The sequence below is a fragment of the Rhinopithecus bieti genome, unplaced genomic scaffold (genome assembly GCF_001698545.2).
Source record: "Rhinopithecus bieti isolate Rb0 unplaced genomic scaffold, ASM169854v2 scaffold_31548, whole genome shotgun sequence".
Lineage (NCBI taxonomy): Eukaryota > Metazoa > Chordata > Mammalia > Primates > Cercopithecidae > Rhinopithecus > Rhinopithecus bieti.
In genome coordinates, this window is record NW_016814470.1 from 5638440 (window position 1) to 5648958 (window position 10519).

Below are 10519 nucleotides of genomic sequence, written 5' to 3' on the forward strand. Positions count from 1 at the left end.
TCAAGCAGTGCTACTCAAAGTGTGGTCCCCAGTCCTGCAGCATCAGCCCCACCTCTAGCTTGTTAGCCACACAGAATCTTAGGCCCCTCGCCAGACCTCCTGAATCAGCATTTGCATTTTAACAAGACCTCCCAGATGATTTTCATGCACATTAAAGTTGAAAAAGCCTTGTCTTGCCGGGAGCGGTGGCTCAAGCCTGTAATCCCAGCACTTTGGGAGGCCAAGACGGGCGAAGGTCAGGAGATCGAGACCATCCTGGCTAACATGGTGAAACCCCGTCTCTACTAAAATACAAAAAACTAGCCGGGCCAGGTGGCGGGCGCCTGTAGTCCCAGCTACTCGGGAGGCTGAGGCAGGAGAATGGCGTGAACCCGGGAGGCGGAGCTTGCAGTGAGCCGAGATTGTGCCACTGCACTCCAGTCTGGGCGACAGAGCAAGACTCCGTCTCAAAAAAAAAAAAAAAAAGAAAAAAAGAAGCCTTGTCTCTAGACAGCTTCTGCATGCTGGCTGCACATTAGAATCACCTGGGGAGCTTTGGGGAGTGGGGGAATCCCCTGTCCAGGCTCCGTCCCCGGAGATCTGAATCATAATCTGGAGCGGGGCCTTGGCATTGACATTTTCAAAGTTCCTCGGGTGATTCTAATGTGTGACTAAGGTGAGGAGCCACTAGTCCGGGATATTCTAACCGATGCTGGTCAGGCCTTTCTCTCCTGACTGCCCTGCCCTTTTATTCTTTTTTCAATGCTGTGCAGTTGGGAGGCATTGTTAATTATCATCTTCAGGAAATAGGTGGGCCAGGAATTCCCCATCATTGTGGGGTTTAGAGATGCTGGACCCTAGAGCTTGGGAAGCAGGTCCTGGCGTCTGGATTAGAAGTTCACAAAAGTGTAAGTCTGCAAGCCCAGACTCAGCCTCTGGGGAGCCTGAATGAATTAAGAGACAGGAGAATGTCCTGAGAGGCCTGCAGGCAAAAGGAGGTATGGTCCGTTCCTAAGGACTCACAAAGCACTAACAGGAGTGGATCTGGGTGGCAGGTTTCAGCATCATTCCCATATTATAGATTAAGAAATTGAGGTTTGGAGATTTTAGGTTTTAGCTCAAGGTCACTTAGGCTTTTAAGACCTGGGACTTGAGCACAGGTCTGACTCCACCATGCTACCCTTCTTCTCAGGGTAAAGATCTAGAAGAGGTGGTGGACCTCCTTGCCTGGACAGGGGATTCCCACACTCCCCAAAGCTCCCCAGGTGATTCTAATGTGCAGCCAGCATGCAGAAGCTGTCTAGAGACAAGGCTTTTTCAACTTTAATGTGCAAGTAGTGGACCTCCTTGCCCAAGTCCCTCCCATTGGAGGTTTCTCCAGCCCAGCCCCTCTCTCTCCTCCCTGCCTCTAGGCTCAGGAGCCCAGCATGAGTTTCAATAAGCCAAGCAAGAGTGAGCCACGTGGAGCACCCCCACACAGGAATTAGACTGGGACCAGTCCCTCCCTTGGGTGGCTGCCAGCGGCAGGGGACTTGAAGGAGGGGGCAAGGAGAGAATGCGGATGTGTGTTTTCCGCCTCTCTTGGGCACCGGCCCAGGTTTTGCATAGATTTGCTGGAAGAGAGAGTTCAATTTGGCCCCGATACAAACTCCACAGTCACTGCACTGTCATCTTCATTTAGTTAACGTTCTTTCTGGGCAGACCTGGCCGGAATTCATCTTCATTATCCAGTGAGGGGCTCACTCCGGGCCAACTTTGATCTCCTGCAGATGATTTCCCCTGAAGACCATTAGCAGGGGTGGGGGAGGCTCAAAGCCAGGCAGGGGCCTGCCACAGTCCCCACTCCACCCAAATAGGTGCCCAGTCCACCTTCAGCAGGACCCAGTCTACCTCTGGCCTCTCAGCTGAGCTGGGAGGGGCTGAGATCCTGCTTCTTCCTCTCCCTGCCCCCACAGTGCCCCTGTCCCAGTCCCATCCCTGATAATTACCACCGACAAAGCACTTTACAAAGCCCCTTCACATTTGATTTTCACAAGCTCTGAAGCCAGAGCTACCAGGGTTTCAGTCCTGGCTTGGCCACTTATATAGTGACTTTGGGTGAGTTATTTCACCTCTGAGCCACAGTTTCCAAATCTGCAAAATGGGTCAATACTACCAGCCTTACAGCATTTTGGAAATGATGCCACAACATAATGCATGTGAAGGGCCTAACACTGCCTGACACACGGTAAATGTGTTATTACTACTTCTTTGAGGCAGATATTAGCACACCTGTTTCCCAGAGGAGGCGGCTCATGGAAGTGCCTCTGGCCAGCTGTGTGACTTTGGGAAAGTCATTTCTTTCCAAGCCTCAGTGTCCTCCCTGTGAGATCCCAAAGATAACATCCGCACCTCCCAGGCTTATGTGAAGGTCAGCTGAGAGAATGTGTGAGCGCAACTCTGGGCGCCCCAGGGCTGACCGCAGGTTCAGAATTCTGGAGCTGGTGGGGCTGCCCCCATGGAGGGACTTGTTCTGGGCAGCCATGTTCCCCAAAGCCCCTGAAAAAAGCACCTGAACTCTAAATGGAGGCCTTTGTGGCTTTTAAAATTCTTCCAGCTTTTGGTTTGTGTACCAGGAGTACAGAGACTGCTGCGTCAGCAAGATCCGGAGTCTGGCTCCTCACTCTTCTCTGGGCTCCTCAGGAACAAGCCAGCCCCACCCTGAGCCTACAGTTCTTTCCCACTGCCCAGCCCACCCACCTGGCTTCTGCTGGTGACCTCCATCCCCTCTGTCCCAACCTTCTCCTGCCCTGGTCCCAGCCCCAGCTGTCCCCATCCTCAACCTGCCACTGGCAACCCTGTATGCAGCCTCTAGACCGACCCTCAACATCCCCAACCTCACTCTTGGCTGCCAGCCTAGCCTCAAGTCTTTCTCGGCAGGGCTGTGCCCCAGCTGGTTTTAATCCCTTGTGATTGGCACTCTCTGACAGTGCAGGGTAAGGACATTTGGTCTGAGCAACTGGTGCTTCATTGCAATTATCTGCCCACGGCGGCAGGGTCTGTAATCCAGCCCATTGATTCAGTGGGTTTTCTTCTGCACACACTCACGGGCACGCCGACCCCACTTGGGTCTGTGCAGACTCTGCAACGAGCAAAGACAGACGAGCCTTTTTGTAACTGGGGCTGTGAGTTTTTGAGAAGCATCTCCATTCAAAAAGACCAGCTAGGAGGGATTCATAAAGTGCCTTACAAAACCACACAGATGCCTTGTGTTCCCTGGCAGGGAGCCTTGGCCGGCCTCCTCACACCTGACCACCCATTCATCTGCCTTTTCACTGGGTCTGCATGTGGCCCAGGCACATGGTTACAGTCTCTAGCCCCAGCTGGGACTCCTACAGACTGGGTTATCCTGCAGGGCCATGTTTAGAGGCTCTTGTGGATATAGCCGTGCATCTTCCAGGCAGGCTCCAGCCCCAGGCCCTGAGCTGATGGGCAGTTTACTGCACCCTGGAATTCAGAGCAAGAAGCAGCTGCTACTGGCCTCTATCCAGAGGATGGTGAAAGAGTGGAATCTCCATCTGGGCTTTTCTCTGAGCCCAAGGGACCTAGAGCTTCAAACAATTTTTTTTTTTTTTTTTTTGAGACGGAGTCTCACTTTGTCACCCAGGCTGGAGCGCAGTGGGATGATCTCGGCTCACTGCAATCTCTGCCTCCCAGGTTCAAGCAATTCTCCCTCAGCCTGTGGGATTATAGGTGCACACCACCATACCTGGCTAATTTTTGTATTTTTAGTAGAGATGGGGTTTCACCATGTTGGTCAGGCTGGTCTCAAACTCCTGACCTCAAGCAATCCACCCCCCTCAGCCTCCCAAAGTGCTAGGATTACAGTCATGAGCCACTGCCCCCAGCCAGTTTTTTTTTTTTTTTTTTTTGAGACAGGATCTTGCTCTGTTGCCCAGCTGGAGTGCAGTGGTGCAAACACAATTTACTGCAAGTTTGACCCCCACCCTCCACCCTCAACCCCAGGCTCAAGTGATCCTGCCACCTCAGCCTCCTGAGTAGCTAGAACTACAGGCATGCGCCACCACACCTCAGCTAATTTTTTAAAAAAAATTTTGTAGAAATAGGGTCTCACTATACTTCCCAGGCTGGTCCCAAACTACTGGCCTCAAGTGACTCATCTGCCTCAGCATCCCAAAGCACTGGGATTGTAGGTGTAAGCCACCATGCTGGGCCCAAACAGAAGTGCTTAACCTGGAGTGCGTGCACTGGGCCACAGTATGACCGTGAACTCCTTGAAATTATGTACAAAGTCATATGTGTGTGTGCCTGCATGCATACACATTTTGGTAGAGACGGTCCACACTTTCATCAGATTCTTAAAAATGTCTGAGACCTAACAGTGTGGTCAAAGTCCAGCTGCCTGAGACCATTGGGCATGACCATCAGCACTGCAGGGAGGCCCAGAGGCCACACTGGGCACTCTTTTGCAGGAAATGTATTGCATTACCTCACATGAAGCTGAAAGAGCACATCTGATAGAATTGCCAGCAGACCTGAGGGCCCACACCTGTCCTGGCTGCCACCACACGCAGGCTCTGTCTGCAGGAAGGAGCCCTGACCTCAGCCATTCATGAGCCAGGGCCAGGGTGGTCCTCTGTTCTCACTGCAGGGGTCTTTATATCCTTATTCCCGGACCTTGTGGAGCCTCCAGACCCACCACCTGCCTGGCTAGACAGAGCCTCCTCTTCACCCCCATGCCCTTAATCCCAGCTGGACCAAGAGCCCTCACATGGTCTGTTCTTCCCCATGCCAGCCTTTCCCTGGACTACCCTGTCCCCCAGTTCCAGCCACAAGTCATCCTCAGATTCTGGAGAGACATTTTGCTCTCTTGCCAGAAACCACTTTGAAATTTGCAAACTCTTTCAAATGGAAGAAATAGTGAACAGAGAGCCAGAGGAACTCCCCACGAGTGCCAGTGTTCCCCTGCCCTCTCGACTCCCTCCTCCCTCCTGAGATGTCCAACTCACACCAGCCCATCTAGGTCTTACCAGCATGGAAGGGCAGGGGTATCTGGGAAACTCCTGTAGAAAAGCATCTGGGCTTGAGCCCCGGGCACTGGCTGCTGAATTACTATCTCCCTGGGACACAGCCTTTTTCCTTCTCACAGATTTTCAGAGCCAGGATGCAGCTTGCAGACCACCCTGGTCAATTCTCCTCTATTTCAGACTTCACCTTTAGGATAGCATTATTGATTTTTTTGGTTTGTTTTATTTTGTTTATATATGTATGGCTTCTATTCCCAAAGAGATTGTAGGGTTAAGAGGTTTCTTTTTATTCCAAGTGTCTAAAACAGAATAAAGATTCATATATATAAAAGATATTAGGACTGGGTTTGAGTTCATGTTGTCCAACCCTCTCATCTCACTGACAGGGAAACGGAGGCTGAGAGGAACGTCTGGCCTGCTCATGGCTTCCTGACCCTGAGCCCCACCTTCCTCTACCTTTTGTTGATTGATTGATTGACTTATGACAATATCAAGGAGCAGGAGCAACAGGCAACGTAGGGGTGGGCTCCCCAAGTGTTATCCCTGCAGGCCCCTACACCACCTCCCCAGGAGAGGTTGGGAATTTCTCAGGACCAGTGTCCTCCTGGAGGTGTGGAGACACAACATCACTACTTCTGATGCCACTGGAATTCTTTTTTTTTTCTTTCTTTTTTTTTTCCCCAAGACAGAGTCTTGCTCTGTCACCCAGGCTGGAGTGCAGTGGCTTGGTCTCCGCTCACTGCAAGCTCCGCCTCCCAGGTTCACACCATTCTCCTGTCTCAGCCTCCCAAGTATCTGGAACTACAGGTGCCCGCCACCTCACCTGGCTAATTTTTTGTATTTTTAGTAGAGAGAGGGTTTCACCGTGTTAGCCAGGATGGTCTCCGTCTCCTGACCTCGTGATCCACCCGCCTCATCCTCCCAAAGTGCTGGAATTACAGGTGTGAGCCACCGCACCTGGCCAGCACTGTAATTCTTAAAGATACCTCCAGGAGTGAGGGAACTGGGACCAGCCAGCAGTCTGGTTGACCATTTCTTCCAACCTAATGCCAGTCTTTCCCCAGACATTTCCCTGGGAAGGAAGAAAGCTTTCATTAGTGAATTGGAAAGACAGGCTTCAGATACCATTAAACAGTACTTTTTATTGCAAAAGATAGAAACCCAACGTAAGGTTTAGGCAGAAAAGCGGATTTGTTGCCTCTTGTAACTGCAAAGAACAGAGGTGGATGTTTCTTCAGGTCCAGGGGCTCAGATGATGTTGTCAGCAAGCTGTCTGCACCTTGCCTTGGTTTTCCTTTGTGTTGGCCTTGTTCTGAAGTCTTCTCTTCCCCAGTAATAGCAGAGATAGACACCAACAGCTCCAGGGCCACAGTCTCCCAGCCTAGCAGCCCAAATGGAAGGGAACACCTACTTACCCAGTTGTTCCTGTAAGAGTCCCAGGATTGAATCCCATTGGCCAGATTGGGTCACATGCCCATTCCAGAACCAATCACTGTGACCAGGAAATTGAATGATCTAATCCTAGGGTCCTGGGTCCTGTGCTGTCCAGGGGTAAAATCAGCCTCATGCATTCCACCTGCAGGACCGGAGCTGCGGGAGGGGCGGTGCCTTTATGCTGACAAAACAACAGCTGCTCGTTATCCCCTCCCCCGTTTAGCTCCATCACAACCCCGCCTCCGTGTGCTTACCGGAGTGGCCATGGGCTGTCCTGGTAAAGGATTGAAGGAAATGGGTAGCCGTGGAAATAGCTTACAAGCCCAGAACCAGAAGCTGGTAGGCTTGTTGGAGGGATAAAAGTTCCTGAATAACCCACACCCTGGCTCTGAGTCCGTGGAAAGGATGGTATAAGTGATGCATATGATGTTTTTCACATTGTGTCTTTATTGATCCTCATAAGAATGTTGTAAGATGAGGAGAAGAAACAGAGGCTCAGCAAGTAAGGTCGCATACCCAAGGTCACCCCGCAAGCAGTATTCCAACCCAGTTCTCCATCCCAAGCTCTTAGCACCATTCCGGAAACAGTGCCAGGCCCCCTGGAGGAGCCGGTCTGCTGCTGGCTGGGGGCGCTGAAGGGGCCTGCGGTTCCCCAGCCTCCCGCAGAGCTGCTGGGTTCCTGGAGTAGAGGCCTGTGCTGCCCCCAGGGGAGGGAGGGCAAAATTGGCCTAAGACTAACGCACAGCCACAGGAGGGGGACAGCCTCTCGCAAATGAAATATTCATGGGGTTATTGAATCAAGTTTTATTGGAATAAAATACACTTGCTGAATACATTTATTTCCCCTAGTTCCTTTCAACCCCATTCCCTCCCTGAGTGATTTGATTTGGGGGCCACAGAAGGTTTTTTTCCCCAAGTAAATTACGCTTCGTTCAGCAGCAGAAGGATGTCATGTCAGGATTGGTGCTTGGCAAGGGGAGTGCTGCCTGCAGCCTCTGGGAGGACTGAGGGCCTGGAAGGGAAGGGTCAGGAGGTCACGCTCCTGGTTCCCATGCACAGGCCCTGTCACCAAAATCACCCACCCTGGCTGCACCCTCCCCTCTTCCTCGGCCTCCCTGCCCCTTGCCACTTACGAGGGACCGAGGCTGACGTGTGGAGCCGGAGAGAGTCCCACAGGTCTGGGGTTGTGACGATGGGTCTCACTGTCAGATGGAGCTTCCGAAGCCATGTGGGAGTTCCCCATCTGGGGGGGGCAGTGCAGATGATTCTGTCCTCTCTGCCAAATCTCTCTTTCTGCGTTTCTCCTCCTCACCTTAGCGTTCTTGGTTTTTTTCTCTTCTCTCCCTCTCTAAACCTCTCGTTCTGGCTTCCCAGCCTCTGGCCTCTCTCCAGGGCCAATCTCTCTCCAAATGTTTCTTTTGGTCTCAGTAGCTCTTTGGCTGTGTCTGTGAAGGTCTCTTTTCCTTCCTAACCTCACACTCAGCACCATTCCACAACCCCCCCCCACACACACACACAGAGTCTCACGCACAGGTGCACACTTGCAGACACCCTCACCCACACATAGGCAGGCACCCGCTCACACACACTCACACATGCTCTCACCAGCTGCACACGCACACCCTCTCCCACACAGTCATTCACGGTCGCGGGCAGCTGACTGACTTAGCAGATACAGCCAGGTCTTCTCTCCCCACTCCCTGCCTTAGGGTGGGCCTCTGGGGTTCGCCCTACTCTGCATGCACTGCACAGAAACCACAGCAGGACTGAGTCCAGGCCACCCTGGGCTGCCTGTAGCCCCACCCTCTTATTTCACAGGGAGGAGTCAGAGGGGAGAGCCTAGAGGAAGGAGCCCAGCCACAGGTGTCACTTCTCCTGAAGAGCACAGCTGGGCAAGGCGAAGGACTCTCCCAAATGGGCAGGGCCACTGGCTGGCTGGTCTGTGCCCTGCTTAGTGACTGGAATGAGATAGGAGGGGCAGACTCTGAACTGTGCTGGGGGCTTCATGGACCCTGAGACAGTCAGGCACCCAAGGGAGACTCCCCGGCTCTGTGGCCCAGCCAGCCTCATCCTGTGGACTGCCCTGCTGCTTCCTGAGGCTGGAGGGACCCTGCTGGGGTGGGCACTGCCCCATCACACACATGTTGGCGCCCCGGTGCCCTTCCTCCCCACTTCCTCTCACATTCACGACTTGACTGTTTCTGGCTTCAAGCCCACCTAGTTCCTCCCCTGAAGTGTGACAGTCAGGCTCTTTGCCTGCTCTGCAAGCCACTCCTTCCCTGAAACCCTGTCAAGTCTTGTCCTTGAGGGCCTGCCTTTCATCTCTCTGTCTTCCTGGCAGCCCCTAGATCAGGCCCGCAGTCCTTGTGTGCTCTACAGGCCACCTGGCAGTCAGGTTCTCCCAGCACTCCTGCTCACTCACTCACTCTTAAGCCACAATGCGCCCTTTGGGAAACCTCTCTCTGGACCCAAGACCATGAGGCCTTGGTCATTCTGTGCCTGGAGCAAAGATATCAGCAAATAGCCTCTGGGCTTCGGCTTCCCAGACCCCTCTAGCAAGTGGAGTCGAGCCTGTGGGTACTGAGGAGAAGGATGTGACCCTCAGACACCAGGGAGCAAATGAGGACCTCCTGGGGGAGGCATCCTGGGAGAGGAGGAAGGATGGGTCAGACCAGCAGGGCCAGAGGATTCCCGATGCTGATGGTAAAAACCAGCTATGGGAGGGAACATGGCGGCTAGACAGACCTGGCCCCATCCAGGTTCTTCACTTCACAAGCTGTATGACCTTAAGTAAGTCATCTGGCGCTCCGTCAGTTTTTCCTTCTGAAAGGTGGGCACAGTCATACCCATTTAGATGCTAAAGGATGAAATGTGCTTGGCCCACAGAAGGTGCTCAGTTAATGGCAGTCCCTATTGTCACCATCATTAGTAGTATCCTGAGGACCCAGAGGCACAAACAGTTTCCTGAGGTGGCTCCCAGGCTGCCTGTCATCCTGACCATCTCTGCCAGGCCTGATCAGCTGCCGTCTGTCTGCAGATGACAGCTCCATTACAGTCATTGTGGGCCTGGCCTGTGTGGCTTCCCCCTCCTCCGTCCACTACTGCTTATGATAATTTAATCGATCGCGCTCACCCGGGCTGTGCTTCTCCAGCAGCTCTTCGTGGCTTAACTTGGGAAGGAAAGGAACAAAAAATAGCCACTATCCAACATTCCTGCAATTAGGAGCTTTGGCTCTGCTCTGAGTCAGATGACCATGGGTGAACCAGAGAGAGCTTCAGAATCTCTCCTCATGGAGGTGTCAGAGGGGAAGGGAAATCAGTCCCTGCCCAAGTTAGGCCACCTTTGGGACAACTTCCTGTCTCTATAGACATCCCTTTCCCTGTTCACAGGGAGCAGACAAGTAAACCAGCATAAAGAAGATTCATTCATTGGGTCGGGTGCGGTGGCTCACGCCTGTAATCCCAGCACTTTGGGAGGCTGAGGCGGGCGGATCACGAGGTCAGGAGATCGAGACCATCCTGGCTAACGCAGTAAAACCCCGTCTCTACTAAAAAATACAAAAAATTAACCAGGCGTGGTGGTGGGCACCTGTAGTCCCAGTTACTCGGGAAGCTGAGGCAGGAGAATGGCGTGAACCCAGGAGGCAGAGCTTGCAGTGAGCCGAGACCACGCCACTGCACTCCAGCCTGGGCGACAGAGCGAGACTGTGTCTCAAAAAAAAAAAAAAAAAAAAAAAAATTGATTCATTCATTGCTAATTCCCACAGCATTTGAATGAATTTACATTTATAATAAGGGAATAACAGTAAGCCTCAAATACTTGTATAGCACTTACTATGTACTATGTGCTAGACACTCTTCTAAGGCTTTACAAATAGTAACTCACTTAAACTTGTCGTTTTGAAGGTGATATTCAGCTGTCAGCTTGGATTTGTAGCTGGAAGCTTTGTAAAAGAAGGCAGTTTGGATCAAAGACAATTTGTCAGTGTTGCAGGTTGTCAAGGGCGTTGCTAAGAGGAGACGCTGTGTTTAAATTTTGTTTAACTCCTTGCTTCCACAAAAAAAAAAAAAAAAAAAAA

General features: G+C 52.1%; 1 protein-coding gene across 15 annotated transcripts in view; it reads left to right on the plus strand.

Annotated features, from left to right (window-relative positions):
• Positions 1-10519, plus strand: part of MEGF11 (multiple EGF like domains 11) — a 388207-nt gene that overhangs the window by 250865 nt on the left and 126823 nt on the right. The gene's annotated exons all lie outside the window — the stretch shown is intronic.